General features: G+C 41.8%; 1 protein-coding gene across 1 annotated transcript in view; it reads left to right on the forward strand.

Moving 5' to 3' along the window:
• LOC124258927 overlaps positions 1 to 19,499 on the forward strand; it is a 54,415-nt gene that overhangs the window by 17,063 nt on the left and 17,853 nt on the right. The window lies entirely within an intron of this gene.

Consider the following 19,499-nt stretch of genomic DNA (forward strand, 5'->3'; position numbering starts at 1 on the left):
CAACGAGTGTTGATATGATTGATATCAGTAGACACGAGGGTGAGATTCTATTTATCATCAAAAATCACTCTTCAATATTTTTCAATGAAAAATGTACATCTCTGAACACAGTACTGCCATTAGATTTGCAGTGCAGCGATGTCATAGCATTGTGACGTCATCAAGTTCATGACGTCATAGCATTGTCAGGGCATTGTGCAAAATCTACTGTCAACTCAGAGGAGATATCGTCTGATCTCACACAAGCGATATCTCCTGTGCAACACAGTTTTAGATGATATATGAATGTTATCCAAGGCCCTGTCAGTATTATACCAGCTACACCTTCATACAATTCATAGCAGTGGCGTACGTGACGTAATGTTACGTGGGCATTGCCGTTACCCCAGTGGTGTTCTGTGCTGGAGTTGAACCGTTGGTGTAAAACATCAACGTTATAGAACAACCATACTCGTGTCTGCATCTTGAAAGTCTGAACGAATTCAATTACGAATTTTAAGCCACAAAAATCCCAGTGAGTGAATTAGTATGGCTTTTAGCCACCGCTTTTAGCTAAATATATGGCAGATGTAGGGCGAAGAGACATACTGTACCAATGTGGTGGATCAAACCAAGGCTATGACGAGTAAAACATTTGGAGTGAGTGTGTTTAGTTTAGTTTTACGCCGGTTTTAGCAATATTCCAGCATTATCACGACATGGGACATCAGAAACGGGTTATACCGGTGAAGGTCCGGGTTAGAATTGATCTTCAGTAACCCATGCTTGTCGTAAGAGGCGACTAACGGGATCGGGTGGTCAGGCTCGCTGGCTTGGTTGATACATGTCATCGGTTCCCAATTGCGTAGATCGATGCTCATGCTGTTGATGACTGGATTGTCTGGTCCAGACTCTATTATTTACAGACCACCGCCATATAGCTGGGATAATGCTGAGTGCGGCGTAAAACTAAATTCACTCAGTCACTCACTCAGAAACGGGTTGAACACATTGTACCCATGTGGGGAAGTTTTACCCACTAGGCTACAGCACCGCCTCCCAAAGACTTGGAGTCGTAGATAAAGGGACAGAACCCTTTCAATAAGAAATATATGTTTGAAGCAAAGACGATAACACGATTCCAGCATCATCATAGGTTTGTGTTTATGAATCAGTATCAAATAGTAATAAATCCAGTTGTTCGCGAAAAGATGAGCGTATCTTGTTCCATTGGTTGCAGCTGTCACAAATACATGCAAAGGCATGCCCATTATCCACATGAACAAATACGGGAATAAAAGGAATTTGATTCTTATCTTAAGCCTAACGTTTAAACGGCTTCCTCAGAAAAGACGGCAAACTCGCTGTAAACATTCCCAATACACATTCATGGAAGCTGTGAAACGAAAGGTTACCGAGAATCGTTTTGCCATTTATCTAATAAATAACATAACATAATATGACATAATAAAATATAATATAATATAATATAATATAATATAATATAATATAATATAATATAATATAATATAATATAATATAATATAATATAATATAATATAATATATATAATATTATATAATATAATATAATACATTGTACATGTTTTTCTTTAGTTGTCATTGTTGATTGTTACGTTTTTGAAGTTTTAGTGCCCTGTTTGTATAAGCTTTGTTTTTTATCATAAAATAGACTAGGCATTGTGGCAGTAAAGCTATAGTTACGGCACGTCAAGCATTAATCGTTGACAATTCGTGTTGACGAGGACGCAGGTTTGTTTGTGTGCACGGCATGACAGTAAAATAATCAATAACGCCAGGTCTACAGACAAAAGGGAGCAAGTGTTTTTGCAGATTACTGTTGTACGCATCGTGTTGGCTGGACGCTTGTAGAGCCCTTAAACCTACTGTATAAGAAACGACAGACGGCACGGCTTAGAGAATGCGTTCTGTTGTGATGGCTAGGTGACGTGAGATGGAACGGGATTTAGAGTCGCCTTTAAGATTACAGCATGAGACTGTCTACCATATACATTGTGGGTATTCGTGGGTGTGCTTGTGAATGTATGTATGTAACCATTTCTTTTTAAAATGTCCAAAATTTGTCAGCTGCCGTTTTTATCTGAAGCAAGACTTTGAACTTTTTAAAGTTCACTTAGACATTGATACCATTCTTTACGAAAACCCTGCCCTGCCAAATACTATGAATAAACATATTTGTCAATATGTGCATAAATACATTGTACGAAGTAAGCGCTTCGATTAATGAATAATATGTCTTAATGTTATTATGTCCATTCATTACGTCAATTCATTATTGATCATGTTTCTGATGGGAGCGGGCGGTAATAAGTTACATAATATGTGTCCAATTCCTTTCAACATTGAATAAAATATGTTCAAACAATATGTATATGTTCCGGTCAATATGTGCAAATGCGCATTGGGTAGGCCGTTTGACCAACGCGTGCAATGGACAATACAGCTTGACCAATGCATGCAACGTGCAAAGAATTAAACCTCTAATTACACGCATTTGGCAGTTGCACTGACTGGGTGTAACACTGATTGTGAGTGTGTGCGTGTGTGTGCGTGCGTGTGTATGTAGCTAAGGAACATTCTCGTCGATACAAATAGCACAACGGCCAAACGAACTGCAGTTCGCTGTGTAGAAATCTCGTACCTGCCCTGTGTAGGAATCCCACTCAACGTCGATGATCATCCTTGAAGGTTTGTGCAAGGTATTTAGACAGCTAATTGCGGCGCCTCTCTGTGCTGGACCCCGTGTTGTTGATATAGGAGTGTCAGGTGTGGAGCCAAAAGAAGCCTGTCAGGATATAGACGTCAGCTAGCTCAATGACACATTAATGTCGTCAGCCTCTGATGACAGTTAGCCTCCCTAATCACTTGCAATAACAACTGTAGGGGCTTAACGTGAAAGATTACTGAGTCGGTGGCTTATAAGTCTGAACCCCGTGAAAACACAGAGAAAGGATGAGAAAGCCACAATAACTCGGTGCGCCTAGTGGCAGCAAGAGTTGTATACAATGTACGCCCCAGGGAGTTGAGATTGCTAATACGATGTGCAGTTGATATTGACATCCAATGATCGAGGGAAAAAATACCAGCGCCTTGAGCATACACTAGTGCGTGGATATGTGCGCTATATAAATATCCTATAATAATAATAACAAAAAAAAGAGAGATATAACCAAAATGTATCAAAACTATAATAAGTATGCGTGTGTGTGTGTGTGTGTGTGTGTGTGCATGCGTACGTACGTGCGTTCGTGTTCGTGTGCGTGTGTTGGTGGGTGTTGATGTGGGAGTATGCAAAGAGGGGAGGATTTATTTTTAAAGTTAATTAATTAAGTGTTCATATTATAAGATAATACAGGCAAAGTGAACCTGGCGCCTATAAGCTGTTGATGATTGACGTGTTCTTCGTCATAGATGACGTATATGCACGTGCATAAATGAGTGAATGTTGTCCAATTCACTGTCAGTATTATACCAGCTAAAACTTCACTTCCGTCATGCAATCCGTTAGCAGTGACGTGCGTGACGTATAGTTATGGATGACGTTGCCCTTACCCCCACAGGGTACGGTGTTCTGTATACATGTACAATGGACCTGGAGTTGAACCAATGGCGTAAAGCATCAATGTTGAAAGTTTGAACGAATTCAACTGAAAGCCACAAACCAGTGGGTGAATTAGAATGAACTTAACCTATTCACACGTATGGATGAAATCAAGTGTATCGTCTCCGAATGTCCCATGTGTTCAGCCGTTTGTAATACGACTGTGTAATATATCTTTGTTATTAATATTTCATTGACTCATGTTTGAACTCTCCAGATAACTCTGCCTTCATGAACTTAAAGCTTACGACGGAAATTTAACAATGAGCTGATGTTTCAGTAGGATGGCTACGAAATAATTTACTGTAGCATTGTATCGGATGATGGTACGATGATCATTTATCTTTATTAAACGATCTTTATGTTTTATGAAATAATAATACCATATTCAACAGCCAAGGTGCTGTCAATCCGATTCATAACAAATGAACTACTGGGTGAGGTGAGGTGAAATTGGGTTTAACGTCGTGCTTGAGAATATTTCTTGAAACTATGATGATTTGTATGCAACGAGGTTATTGATTGGTGGTAAAAGTATGTTAGATTTGCATTGGGTATGTTTCTAAAAATAATAAAATATTATTTAATATAAATGAAACATTTAACCTGATGTTTTATTCTGAACGTTATTTGTCTTCAACTACCAGTGTAGGCATTGATGTAGAATATTAATAAGTCAGTATGCAAAGGTCTGTCATCGATGCCCGTGTTCTGCACATGGGGGCGTAGCTCCGACTCTATTACATTGAATTCCATGTCAATATGACAGGTATGTTTTAGATCTGAAGGCTACTTTACATAATGACTTGTGGGAAATAACACAACAAAATAAGTCGTAGAAATATTTCATGAATGCTATGTAACCACATACGGACAGAATGCCTCATCGTATCATCCGGCCCATTTTTATATCAGCCAGTCAGAATCTTTGCATCAAAGCATGACGTGGGTTAAGTCATGAAACAGTCCACTAAGCAGCCGTTACCTGCTGTTCATTTACAAATCCAAATGTTTATTCTGTTGTTGCTAACACTTCTCTTCCATTAAAGGGGCGGTGAGGTAGCCTAGTGGTTAAAGCGTTGGCTCGTCACGCCGAAGACCCGGGTTCGAATCCCCACATGGGTACAATGTGTGAAGCCCATTCCTGGTGTCCCCCGCCGTGATGTTGCTGGAATATTGCTAAAAGCGGCGTAAAAACCAAACTCAGTCAGTCAGTCTTCCATTAAAGGTATCTGGGGAATTGGTTGAACTTAGAGTGCACCATTAGGTGAATACAGTTTCGTCCGTGTGTGTCATTATAACTAATAACCATATTAATAACCATAATTCTCAAAGGGAGGTTATTCACCTCGGATTTTGTCCTAAAGGTATCGAAAACATTTACAAGAGCCTGGTGTTGATATTCAATAGAAACATTCACTGAGTTAAAAAAAATTCTTCCTCTTCTTCTGCTTCCCCTTCTTCTTTTTAACCTTAATTTTCCCGTAATAAATTTTCTTTTCATGAAGCTTTCAAATACGTCATAAATGATGTTTAAACATCAATGGATCTCTACATCCAAGTTGACACAGGTTTCGAAACTTGTTTGTATTGTAACTATGAACTAACGTGGTCATCGACCACTGTTTTAGAGCTCGTTATTTGATGAAGACTGTCCACACGCTGTCGCTAGGCAATGCACCTTTAAGTCTACATTGTACGCTGGCACTGTTGTGTTCGAGCCTAATGTACATATTGCGTCTTTCGGAGCTATGACTAGGAACAAAAACACAACTGGAAACAGTAATGTAAACACTGAAATGAGGGTTGAATATAATGGGGGATATACTTGCACACGAACCTTATTGAATGCTTCATTGTAGTCAAACAGACTGTGTGGTATAATTAGTATGGTCGATGATGTCAGTGGTAATTGGGTCTCTTAATATTTTCATTATTTGATTTTGGTCGATGATGTCACTTGTAACTGCGTCTCTTAACATTTTCATGATTTGGGTTTACTCGCAATTATGATTCATTATAACCATTTTTATTTACGCTGTTTTTCTTGTCATCCTCCTCCTCCTCGTCAGTATCACCGCAATCATCATCCGCAGCAGCTTCACTAACAACGTCATCATCGCCATCTACATTATCAGCACAATCATCACCATAATCGTCCTCACCACAGTCATCAGCAGCAGCACCTTCACTAACGTCGTCATCGTCATCGTCATTATCAGCACAACCATCAGCATCCTCATCGACATCACCACAATGATCAACGTCATTGTCATTAGCAGCAGCAGCAACTTCGTGGTATTGTTAGCATGGTCGTCGATGTCACTGGTAACTGCGTCTGTTAAACAGTTACATTATATGGATTCTACTCGCTATTATCATTATAATTACCAATTTTATTTACTGTGTTCTTCTCCTCTTTATCTTCGTCGTCGTCAGTATCACCACAATCATCACCATCGTCATTAACGGCAACAGTAGCACCTTCTTCACAAGGTCGTCGTGATCATAACTGTCATCATCATTATCAACATCAGCCGAACAATCACCAACAACAATCCCCTCTTCCCCATCGCCTCCTCGTCATGATCCGCTTTCTTCTCATAATCACCTTCACAACACCATCAGCAGCACCATCACCAACAACAAGAACACTCTCCTTGCCTCATTTTATCATCAACAGCAGCATCAACATCAGCAGCACCATCAGCAGCACCATCACCAACAACAAGAACACTCTCCTTGCCTCATCTTACCATCATCAGCAGCATCAGCACCACCATCAGCAGCACCATCACCAACAACAAGAACACTCTCCTTGCCTCATCTTACCATCATCATCATCAGCAGCAGCAGCAGCAGCACCATCACCAACAACAAGAAACTCTCCTTGCCTCATCTCTCCTTCATCATCATCAGCCTCATCTTACCATCATCAAGCACTCAGCATCAGCAGCAGCAGCACCATCACCAACAACAAGAACACTCTCCTTGCCTCATCTTACCATCATCAGCAGCACCAGCAGCATCAGCAGCAGCAGCATCAGCAGCAGCAGCATCAGCAGCACCAGCATCAGCACCAGCATCAGCATCAGCAGCACCATCAGCAGCACCATCACCAACAACAAGAACACTCTCCTTGCCTCATCTTACCATCATCAGCAGCATCAGCACCAGCAGCACCATCACCAACAACAAGAACACTCTCCTTGCCTCATCTTACCATCATCAGCAGCATCAGCATCAGCAGCACCATCACCAACAACAAGAACACTCTCCTTGCCTCATCTTACCATCAGCAGCAGCACCAGCATCAGCAGCACCATCACCAACAACAAGAACACTCTCCTTGCCTCATCTTACCATCATCAGCAGCATCAGCATCAGCAGCACCATCACCAACAACAAGAACACTCTCCTTGCCTCATCTTACCATCAGCAGCAGCAGCACCATCAGCAGCACCATCACCAACAACAAGAACACTCTCCTTGCCTCGTCTTACCATCATCAGCAGCATCAGCATCAGCAGCACCATCACCAACAACCAGAACACTCTCCTTGCCTCATCTTACCATCATCAGCAGCACCAGCATCATCAGCACCATCACCAACAACATGAACACTCTCCTTGCCTCATCTTAACATCACCACAGTCCTAATCATCAGCAGCACCATCACCAACAACAAGAACACTCTCCTTGCCTCATCTTACCATCATCAGCAGCATCAGCATCAGCAGCACCATCACCAACAACAAGAACACTCTCCTTGCCTCATCTTACCATCAGCAGCAGCATCAGCATCAGCAGCACCATCACCAACAACAAGAACACTCTCCTTGCCTCATCTTACCATCATCAGCAGCATCAGCATCAGCAGCACCATCACCAACAACAAGAACACTCTCCTTGCCTCATCTTACCATCATCATCAGCAGCACCATCAGCAGCATCAGCAGCACCATCACCAACAACAAGAACACTCTCCTTGTCTCATCTTACCATCATCATCAGCAGCAGCAGCATCAGCAGCACCATCACCAACAACAAGAACACTCTCCTTGCCTCATCTTACCATCATCAGCAGCACCAGCATCAGCAGCACCATCACCAACAACACTCTCCTCCTTCTCTCATCTTGAACATTCTCCTTGCCTCATCTTACCATCATCAGCAGCACCAGCATCAGCAGCACCATCACCAACAACAAGAACACTCTCCTTGCCTCATCTTTTACCATCATCATCAGCAGCACCATCACCAACAACAAGCCTCATCATCAGCATCAGCAGCAGCACCAGCATCAGCAGCACCATCACCAACAACAAGAACACTCTCCTTGCCTCATCTTACCATCATCAGCAGCACCAGCATCAGCAGCACCATCACCAACAACAAGAACACTCTCCTTGCCTCATCTTACCATCAGCAGCAGCACCAGCATCAGCAGCACCATCAGCAGCACCAGCATCAGCATCAGCATCAGCAGCACCATCACCAACAACAAGAACACTCTCCTTGCCTCATCTTACCATCAGCAGCAGCACCAGCATCAGCAGCACCATCACCAACAACAAGAACACTCTCCTTGCCTCATCTTACCATCATCAGCAGCATCAGCATCAGCAGCAGCATCACCAGCATCAGCAGCACCATCACCAACAACAAGAACACTCTCCTTGCCTCATCTTACCATCAGCAGCAGCACCAGCATCAGCAGCACCATCAGCAGCACCAGCATCAGCATCAGCATCAGCAGCACCATCACCAACAACAAGAACACTCTCCTTGCCTCATCTTACCATCATCATCAGCACCAGCATCAGCAGCACCATCACCAACAACATGAACACTCTCCTTGCCTCATCTTATCATCACCACAGTCCTCATCATCATTTACATCAAACATCTTCACTATCATCGTATAATAAGTATCAGTATTATACTTATCGTCATTATCATTATCATCAGTTCCAAACGTGTCTCGTCGCCAGCATTGTCATTGACGACAGGACATTGATATCGATTCAGACCTTCTTTATTCAGCAGTGTGCAAGAGTATCAATAATAGGGGCAAATATATTGTGTCTCCAACTGTGCTCAAGTCGTTAAGAGACAGTGGGATATCTTCAGTTAAAAAACTTCATCGGGGCTCCAGAGGAGGCCGGACAACAATCCACTACCCACTTAAAGTGAAACTATCAAATATTGCTAAATCTCCTCTGAGATTTGGTTTAATAAATGCAAGATCAGCAAAAGCCTTAAGTATAAATTCAGACAAAGCACAATCTATACACGATTTGATTGTCGACAACAAGCTAGAAATACTAGCAATTACTGAAACATGGTTTAGAGAAGGAAATATTGATCACTTGGCAAGAAATAAGATTGTCCCAGTTGGTTACCGTCTTATACATAAACCAAGATCTGGCAAACGTGGCGGTGGTTGTGCTGTTGTGATTCAGGACCATATCAAATGTTCAGATATCACTCATACGTATTCACAACATGTATCGTTTGAACTACTGACAGTTGAGGCTGTTATTGACAATGAGAAAATTCTCATGAATGTAATTTACAGATCCCCAAAGAGTTGCTTACTTGATGCATTCTTCTCGGAGATTCAGGATTTCCTCGATAACCTGAACAGCAAACCCGGAAAGTTACTTCTATGTGGCGACTTTAATATTCACATGGATGTGTTGTCTGCCCCATGTGCCAGAAGACTGACCTCGATTCTTGATTCAAGGAATCTTATCCAACATGTGCTATACCCAACACATGAGAGTGGTCACACTTTGGATCTGATTCTCTCACGGTCTGACGAACTCCAATTCTGGAACTTCGTCTACGATGAAAGTGTGAGATCTGATCATGTTTGTATAATGTGTTCAGTAAATCTAAACAAACCCAAACGATTGAAACAGGAAGTAATATGTCGGAAATGGAAATACATCAATGTCAGTGACTTCAGGAAAGACATTGAATCTGGTATGGCATCTATTGGTACCATGAGCAGCATGACTAATGCTGTCCTCGAGTACAACAGAGTACTAACAGAGACCCTTGACAAGCACGCACCTGCTAAGACAAAAACTGTGAACCTTCGCCCGAGCACACCTTGGTTTAATGAAAGCATTCGTCAAGCAAAGAATCTCCGTAGGATGCTGGAGCACAAGATGAGACAGTCAAAACTTGAGATTGATCGTCAGATACACAGTTCTCAGCGCAACCTGGTCAATCAGCTTGTAGATGAAGCAAAGCAGTCATACTACAACAGCGTCATCAACCAAGCGAAATCCCAGAAGGAAGTGTTTAGTGCAAGTAACGATCTGCTGTTCAGGAAAAAGAACAACATCCTCCCAGCCCACGCTTCTGCAGAAAAAATGGCTGAAACATTCCTGTCTTTCTTCAACGATAAAATCCTTAAGATCAGATCCCGACTAGTGGATAATCAAGCTATAGATGCTGACAAGATCTGCAGTGACTCACATCATCAAGCATCTCTCCATGTTTTGAAACTAATCTCTTTTCAACCTGCCACATGTGACGAAATAAGGAAAGTGTTCTTGAAATGTCCAACTAAGTCCTGCTCATTGGATCCATTACCGACATGGCTTCTGAAACTGGCAGCAGATGAGATCTATACTACTTTAACACAAATTGTAAATCTCTCACTGACAAGTTGTGAAGTTCCTCCATGTCTGAAGGAAGCACTTATAAGACCCCTCCTGAAGAAACCTAGTTTAGATCCTGATATCTTAAAGAACTACAGACCTGTGTCGAACCTCACGTTTCTATCTAAGCTCATAGAGCGTGTAGTAGCCAGTCGTCTCCAAGCTCATCTCAAGACTGGAACTTACACGAGACTATGCAGTCAGCCTACAAGTTAGGTCACAGTACGGAATCTGCTCTGATACGTGTCCAGAACGATTTGCTAATGTCTGTTGACTCTGAAAGTGGAGCTGCGTTAGTGCTACTAGACCTCTCAGTTGCAGCCTTCGACACCATCGACCATTCCATTCTGCTGTCCCTCCTGGAGACTCGTGTCGGTGTTACTGGAGATGCTCTGAAGTGGTTTGAGTCGTACCTATGCAACCGATTCCAATCTGTAATCATCGACGGCAAAGAATCACAGAAGCAGAAGCTTGTATACGGTGTGCCACAAGGCTCGGTATTAGGTCCCATACTATTCACCTTGTATACCCTACCTGTAGGAGACATTGTCAGAAAATACAATCTGGGATTTCATCTATATGCCGACGATTCCCAGATCTACATGGGTTTCCGGCCATTCCACCCATCCTCTGTTGCTAATGCTCAGGCGACCATCGTAGATTGTGTCAAGGAGATCCAGCACTGGATGTCCACGCACTTTCTCCAACTCAACGCCGACAAGACAGAACTTATTATCTTTGGATCCAAATCTTTGCTTTCAAACTTTCAGTTCCCACCATTGAAACTTGGTGACTGTGATGTTAAGCCCAGTTCTCAAGCAAGGAATCTAGGTGTGGTTTTTGAGTCATCCTTGTCATCTGAGCGACACGTAGATGCTGTATGCAGGTCATGCTACTACCATCTGAGAAACATCAGCTTGATCAAGAAGCATATTGGTACGGATGCAGTCAAGACTCTAGTTAATGCGTTTGTCACATCTCGCATAGACTACTGCAATAGTCTATTGTATGGGGCATCGGAATACTCACTCTCCAGACTCCAGAGAGTGCACAACAGTGCAGCCAAAGTAATCACCAACACCAGACGTCGAGATCACATCTCCCCGGTCCTACAAGACCTCCATTGGCTACCAGTGAGACAACGTATCCAGTTCAAGATCCTGGTGTTTGTTTTCAAATCGCTGCATGGTCTAGCGCCTGAGTATATCAGTGAACTCCTAGACCTTAAACACTCCAGGGAGAGAGCTTAGGTCAAGACCATCAAGAGCACTGGATGTTCCTATGACTAGGAAAAGACACTATGGAGATAGATCGTTCTCCAAAGCCGGGCCCTGGCTCTGGAACCGTCTTCCTCGGCACATTCAGAACATTGTCAATCTCGACCAGTTTAAACGACAACTAAAAACCCACTTGTTCAACATAGCCTTCGCCTAAGCGCCTTTGAGCAATATGTTGGAACAGGCGCTATACAAATATTAACTTTATTTATTTATTTATTTATTATTCATTCGGTTTGTGTTTAAAAAGATGGCATTAATTAAAAGCATCAGGCTCAGAGTATTGTGTCGTTTCTGTTCTCCCTGTGGCCTACTTGTTTTGGCTCTCTTGTCTCTACGTATAACGTTCCTACATTTGCAAACAGCTCGGGGACCTGTGTGCCGTTGTACAAAACAACCTTAGCGCTAAGACTGTCGTAAGTCTATGTTAAGGTATGGGAGTTACGGTCACACTAGTGCTAAGATCGCTTTGTATAACGGCACCCTGGATGCTACAAGCACAACACTAAGATCAATAAGAGATATTGAAAAATCAACATTTGTGTTCTCACAGTAGAAACATCATTAAACAAAAGTCATTTAGAACATTTAATGTCATGTAATAACAAGGTCTTATGGGATACGTATCACGTTCAGATGTACAAAATGTCCCGCTTGCAAATGAAAAAAATGATAAACATTAAATACCTATCAAATATTAAATCATTAAATTATATAAAAATGTGTCATATTGTGTCGGTTTAGAGGGAGTCCACTGTATAGAGTTGATGGGCCCGATACCCAAAGCGTTCGTAACGTTACGACCTAGCGTAACTCTACTTTATCATAAACTTACGAATACATAGTGCTATGAACGTTTTGTAAATCGGGTCCCTGGTATTGAAAATTTATTCTTAAAATACGTTCTACTTTTAAAGGGAGATGAAGAAATTACTTTTGTGTCAAACAAAAAATCATAAACACATTCCATATCCACTTATTTTTCGCGTTATCGTCAGCCCCGTTGACTTTTCACAAATCAATTATTGCAAATAAACCATGACAGCAGACAGAGTGCACACAGGCGTTAATATATGAAGTCATCGATACCTAGCTGCATCTTGCTTGAAATAAATGCACGGGCTCACCCTGAAATCGATATTTGTATCAACTGATATTCATCAACGACACCACGGGTAAATATCTGCATTTCTATGCCAAAAATTTGAATTTTTTATTCTAGGTAAGTCAATATTTATTACGTAAAAGGTGCACGCTTGCTTGCATTATATTATTTGTTGATTTTATTATATTTTTATATATTTTATTATATTTTTTAACTTTGTGATGTGTAGGTGCATGATGCGAGATGATTCAATATAACGATTTCAACATTAAATCTGTCTTACAAGCACGTGACTCCATATAGAGTCATGGTCAAATTAGGTTCCCTGTCATGAGAGCGGCGGTGAAGTAGCCAAGTGGTTAAAGCGTTCGCTCGTCCTGGGTTCGATTCTTTACATGGGTACAATGTGTGAAGCTCATTTCTGGTGTGATATTGCTGGAATATTGCTCAAAGCGGCGTAAAACCCAACTCACTGTCATGAGAGGCAATAAAGTGGATTGGATGGTCAGATTCGGTGACTTGGTTGATTGGGTGACTCGATACCCACAGTACTAACGCGCTACAGAACATATTTAGTCCTAAAGATTTGTGTATGTGTGTACATGTTAAGTACATTTAAACAGTGTACCAATTAACCCTAATAAGTAACCATAGGGTTAATGTTGCGTGTCTGATCACTAACGTCAGAGCAAGTGTCTTACACTTATACCGCTGTCAGCGGTATAACGGGTATATAGCCACCACACAATCATTCATGTATACACTGATGTGTATGTACACACACACACACACACACACACACACACACACACACACACACACACACACACACACACACACACAAATATGGGTGAGTGAGTGAGTTGGGTTTTACGCCGCTTTTAGCAATAATTCAGCAATATCACGGCTGGGTACACCAGAAATCGGCTTAACACATTGTACCCATGTGGGGAATCAAACCCGGGTCTTCGACGTGACGAGCGAACGCTTTAACCACTAGGCTACCCCACCGCCCCTTGTAGGATTTAAACGTACCTAGTAGAAGAGCACATATTTTAAGACAATTTCTCAACAGTCTATTTTTTACAGTTTAATGAATGTCCCGCTAACAATATAAACATTCTAGAGATAAATTATCTGTAATAAACCATTTGGATGGTATGATTCTACCTGATTGTCATAACGCTGAGTCATGCCTCGTAACTTTACAATAACCTTGAGAGACGTTATGCTTGATAGTTAGGTTAATTAAATAAACGGTCCGCAAGAGCAGTTCCGTCACACAGGAAGAATCTACTCATTAATGTTGTATATGATGGAAAAAGGATTGGCGGGGCTTGAAGGACGTTTTGACTCGTGACTGGACATAAAACACGGACACTGTGTTCTGGATGACCTCAATGGAGGAGTGCAATCTCTTGTCCTTCAGTATTGGTTTTACTGGATCCAGATAGGCTGACAATTAGATAGAATCCCTTGTTATTCTTAATGATTAGTTTTCCAAGCCGTTAATAGTCCCTGTAGGTTAATGATACTGAAGTATAATAATGATGATTATTATGTATTTTATATTTATAGATATATTTAGAATAAAGTAGTGCAGACTTTATGCTACAGTTAATCTGATTTTGATAGTATTATGAAAGCTTTTATATATTTTATATTGACAGATATATTTATAGTGCAGTCTTTACGCTATAGTGTAAACTGATATTAATATCATAATGAAGGCTTTCAAATATTTTATATTTATATATATCAAGGATATGATTGTGCAGTCTAGTATAGTAGTGTTGGGAATTGGTTGAAATCTCTCAAGTGATGATTGCTTCATCACCAACGAACAATCATCGAAAAAAAATTGGTTAGCGTCATTTTTCAGATTTTCCTACCAAGGTTGTTATTGCAGATACGTATAAGATGATGCAACTTGTTACTTTGAAGTGCTGAGTAATATATCATGAACATAAACTTCCTGGAGTCTTCAAGAAATATTCAGTCATGACTTTTCAGTTAGTGAAGTGATTTTTATAAGAATTAAACAAGTTTTCAGGCCCTGACAACTTCGAAGATATGTTCCATCGTCAAGTGTTTCAAACACTAAAAGAGCAGTTCCAAAATCGTTTGTGTTCGATTATGAGAAAATGTGATCGATTGCTTGGTCGTTTGGTCACTTCGACCAATCTTCGATTATTTCAATTAATCGGAACACCACTATAGTATAGTGAATGTTATATTTATCTATATTTAGGGTAAGATATTGGGTGTTGTGATTATACTGCACTGTAAAAGATGTGTTTATACTACAGTGTAAAAAGTGTGTTTTGATACGAAACACAAATATGAGCACGTGCATGATTATAAGGATAAACCGTATTATAATGATCTGCTTCTAGGTACAAGAGCTCAGTGAAACAGGGCGTCAGGTGTGATGGACCCGTCGCTGTGTTAACCCTTTAACCCTCGCTGTGTTAACCCTTTAACTCTCGCTGTGTTAACCCTTTAACCCTGATGAAATCACTTATATACGGGTTTGTAAGAACTGTGTTTACACGCAAATGGAATTCAAAGCACGTTTTTGCCTCTATACCTTTTTCTAATACCTGAATAGGAAACATCAGCGTCAGAGAATAACCAGAAACGGTTATCCCACAAAGCAGATTTCATAGAGGACCAATGTGTGAAGCCCATTTCTGGTGTCCCCCTCCGTGATATTGCTGGAATATTGTTAAATCGGCGTAAACCCCAACTCACTCACTCACTCACTCATAGAGGACAAAAAGCAGTGCAAACACTTAATGTACCTCAAATAGCATTTCAAGTATATACACTCACGTGCAAAAGAAAAAATTTCAACTGCCAAACAACACAAGCACAAACACGAATTGATCTGCACGTTTAATAGGCATAACGAAGGTGTATGTAAAGTATGTCTGACATAAAGAAAGAGAACGTGGTAAACCTGACAGTGGTACAGGGAATGTTATCACATAGGGGCCGATTGACCAGTATTCGAGCGCAAGCCCAAACAATAAATGACAAAACTGAGGTTGAAATGAGAAGGCAGATCGTCAATACCGTCTCCTGATCACGTGACTGGGGATCTGACGCCATTCTGTCTGTAGTGCCTGAGCCATTGCATTTATCGTCAATGGAGGGTGTGAAAGCTGTAGAATCCGACGTCCAAGATGGTCCCACAAGTGGGATCTTGGGGACCAAGGCTAGACATTCACGTTGTTGACATTGAGAAAGGCCGTTGTGACAAAAGCGTAGTGAAGTGTGCCATTGTCTTGTTGAACAAAGGTTCCTGGATATTGCTGGAGTAAAGGCTGGATACGGGGCCGCAGAACGTCATCAATATACCGACGGACTGTCAGGTTGCCATTGATGGCAAGGGGGTCGGTATTGGTGTTCCCACAAATGCCACCCCAAACCGTCACACTCCCTCCACAATATGGTTACATTTCCTGAACGCAACGACGTGACGTCCGTTCCCCACGCCGTCGGTAGACACGTCTTCGGTCGTCAGTTCTGTTCAAATGGAACCTACTCTCGACGCTGAAGAGGACCCGTTGCCGGTTCCGTTGCTGCCACTGACAAACATTCTTGGCCCAAACCAATCTTCGACGTTGATATTCCGGCGGTAACGTCATGTACCTCAACGGTCTAAAGGCTCCGATTTCCATGTTGACGGAGTCGTCTGGACACTGTCCACCTGCTGACGCGATGACCAACACTATGCACTGATGATGACGTCACGGCGAGGAATCTGTTCCTTGAATGAAGCGTCGGTATATAACGGTCCTCTCATGGGGTAGTGACTTCCGGTCGCCCGCTCCTCGGCCTGTCTGCTGTCTGGCCAGTTTGTCTGTAACGTGTGACCAATGTCCCAATCGTCCTTTTGGCACGACCCAGGATTCTTCCAACATGGTCGTGCGTTGTCCCCAGCTGCAGCATGCCAATCGCTCTTTCTCCCCTGTTCTGCTGTTAGTCGAGGCATGTTCTTCTGGTTTTTCAGATGATTGTGATCGCAAAGAACAGTTTCCAAAAGTGTTTCATAACCGATCTCCATACGAGTGATTTTCTGCACGTGCAGGAAATTTCACTGCATAAAGTCATTTTCCCCGCTTCTGACAAGCATCACGTGCATTTCCTTGGGTTGTTATGCCTTTGTGTGTTTGGGCAATGTGTTCCGAACTGTTTTACCTGTTTTTGGCCTTATCCAGCAAATATAATATAATTTGAATTTTGTGGACGTTTCTTTTACACGTGAGTGTATGTATTTATGAGAAATTGTAAGAGTATTTTCCTGGTCACAGTGGAGACCAAACGATGTCAAGGTCCCTCTAAACGATGTCAAGCTTTTGCAGATGTGATTCCGTCGTGTTGATAATACAAATTATGATGAGGCTCTGTGCATCTGTATTTACCTTGTACCAATGTAATATAGCAATATATTTCAATAAGTAGTGTTGCTCACAGGTTGTGTGATCAAAGCTACAACATTTAAGGCCTCTGTAAAGCTATAAAAAGAAGTTGTGGTAGATATGTGGAGGAAATCCGTGGAGTTCCAGTATACGGAGTTGCTTCCCTTAGATCCATACCGAGATCCAGTTGCTGGGAGTTCGAATCCCCAAGATTGGCTTCGAATATGATCCTTGCTCTGTCAGCGCTATACCTGCTCTTGTGGGTTTAAACGTGGTACGGGGCAGTGGGATAGTCTAGTGGTTAAAGCGTTTGCTCGTCACGCAAAAGACCCGGGTTCGATTCCCCACATGGGTACAATGTGTGAAGCCCATTTCTCGTGTCCCCCGCCGTGATATTGCTTGAATATTGCCAAAAGCGGCGTAAGCCCAAACTCACTCACTCACTAAAACGTGGTACGTGGGAGTCTGACAGACCCAGGTGTAACTGAAATACTAATGACGAAACCACGATTTCAGGCTTCCGACTTGCCCAGGGGAGGTCACTCTGCACAGCAAACTGCAGCAGCTAAGACGACCGAGCTCCCTGTAATCCCCTGCAAACAATCTCACGCCATATAAGTATAAATATTTAATTGTCTCGTGTCAGATGGAACGGGATTAACACAGATAAACATTAAACCACAGTATGAGACTGGATATTCGCGCCAGCAACAAAAGAATAATTTTCAGTCGCACATATATCGTAGGTCGTACACTGGTTATGGTTGATTTTGTTCTTTGATTGAGATTGCGACGACAATAAAGGTCAGCGGTGCGTGGAGGGTCCATTGATCTACTGTACATCGATACACGCAGGGCTCTCTCAACAAAAACACACGCAAACACACCACCTCGACCCTGAAATCTCTATCCCCAGTGTAATCAGTGATAAGGAATGATTCAGCAAAAAGATCAATATAAAGAATTAAAATACCATTTTACCGAGCCAAATCCCGACGTGTGGTGGCTTTAACACCGCCTCCAGTTAGGGAGAGTCCCAAGGCAGCGCTGATCTCAGTCATATATTGAAATAGCCTAATTGGTAAAGCGTCCGCTCGTCACGCCGAAGACCCGGGTTCGATTCCGTACATGGGTTCATTGCGTGAAGCCCATTTCTGATGTCCTCCGCCGTGATATTGCTGGAATATTGCCAAAGCAGCGTAAAACTAAACTCACTCACTTGTTAATATGAGCCTAGACAGGGTTTATTGACATCCATTTTTTGTTTAACAAAAGCAGGTTGACTTAGTTTCACAAAGCAGTGCTATATCCTGGGGCCAGTTACATGCGTGATGGCTGTCTGTTGCCATACACTCTATTGATTCATTCTTCCTTTACGGCGTCGTGGCGTTTTTAAATCTGACACACAATGATTGTACAAATATAAAGGCTAACCAATCTCACATTGTCAATGGTCGCAAGGGTTTATGATATATGATATGCATTCTCGCTTCATTAAACATACCGTTCTCAATGACATTAGATAACCCTTGGTGAGTGGTTTATATAAAGTTACTACTAGACATGGAGTGTTGTAATAGAGTGCCAAATCAAACAGATCCATTGATTCGGTTTGAAACCCGAATCTGTTTGAAACCACATTCACTTGACTTGCAACCAAAATTAAACATTTCTTTTTGAAATTTATTATTGATTCATTTTATTAATTTATAAAGTTATTAGTTAACGAGCGCATGTCAAAAAGCATCTGATCTGAATTTGTTTCAAAGCAGATCGACTTGACTAACAACCTCATTCCCCATACATGATGGATGTGCATCCAAGGTCCTACCATAGATTCGGTGTCAAACTTAACCTCAACTTCGCCTGGCGAGCACCTGAAATAACCAGCATGCTGATTTAACGTGGCACTTGCCTTACCACAGATATACGTACTCGGCGTATAATCTTATTCCAAAATGACCTGAGTCCCGATCCACAAAGCGTTCGTAACATTACGACCTGTCGTAACTATATAGTTTACCATTGGCTTACGAACGTCGTAGCACTACGAATGCTTTGTGGATCGGGACCCAGAGTCCCGATCCGCAAAGCGTTTTTAACGTTACATGTCGTTACTCTTGGCCTTCGTTTTCGAAGCTCTCGTAGAGCTAAGATAGTCGTAAGAGAGCTTCGAAAATCTAGGCCCTGTACTTTACCATAGGCTTACGAATGTTGTACCACTACGAACGCTTTGTGGATCGGGACTCTGTTCTTGAGCCTAAACAAATCATACACTCGTATAAACAGAATTCCCTCTACAGAATCCCCGATATAGAATCCCCCATATAGAATCCCCTGTATATCCATCCCATATAAACTTTATGTGCAAACTGAATCAACCTGCATGGGC

Source organism: Haliotis rubra, unplaced genomic scaffold (assembly GCF_003918875.1).
Source record: "Haliotis rubra isolate DU_JTF1 unplaced genomic scaffold, ASM391887v1 Scf702, whole genome shotgun sequence".
Lineage (NCBI taxonomy): Eukaryota > Metazoa > Mollusca > Gastropoda > Lepetellida > Haliotidae > Haliotis > Haliotis rubra.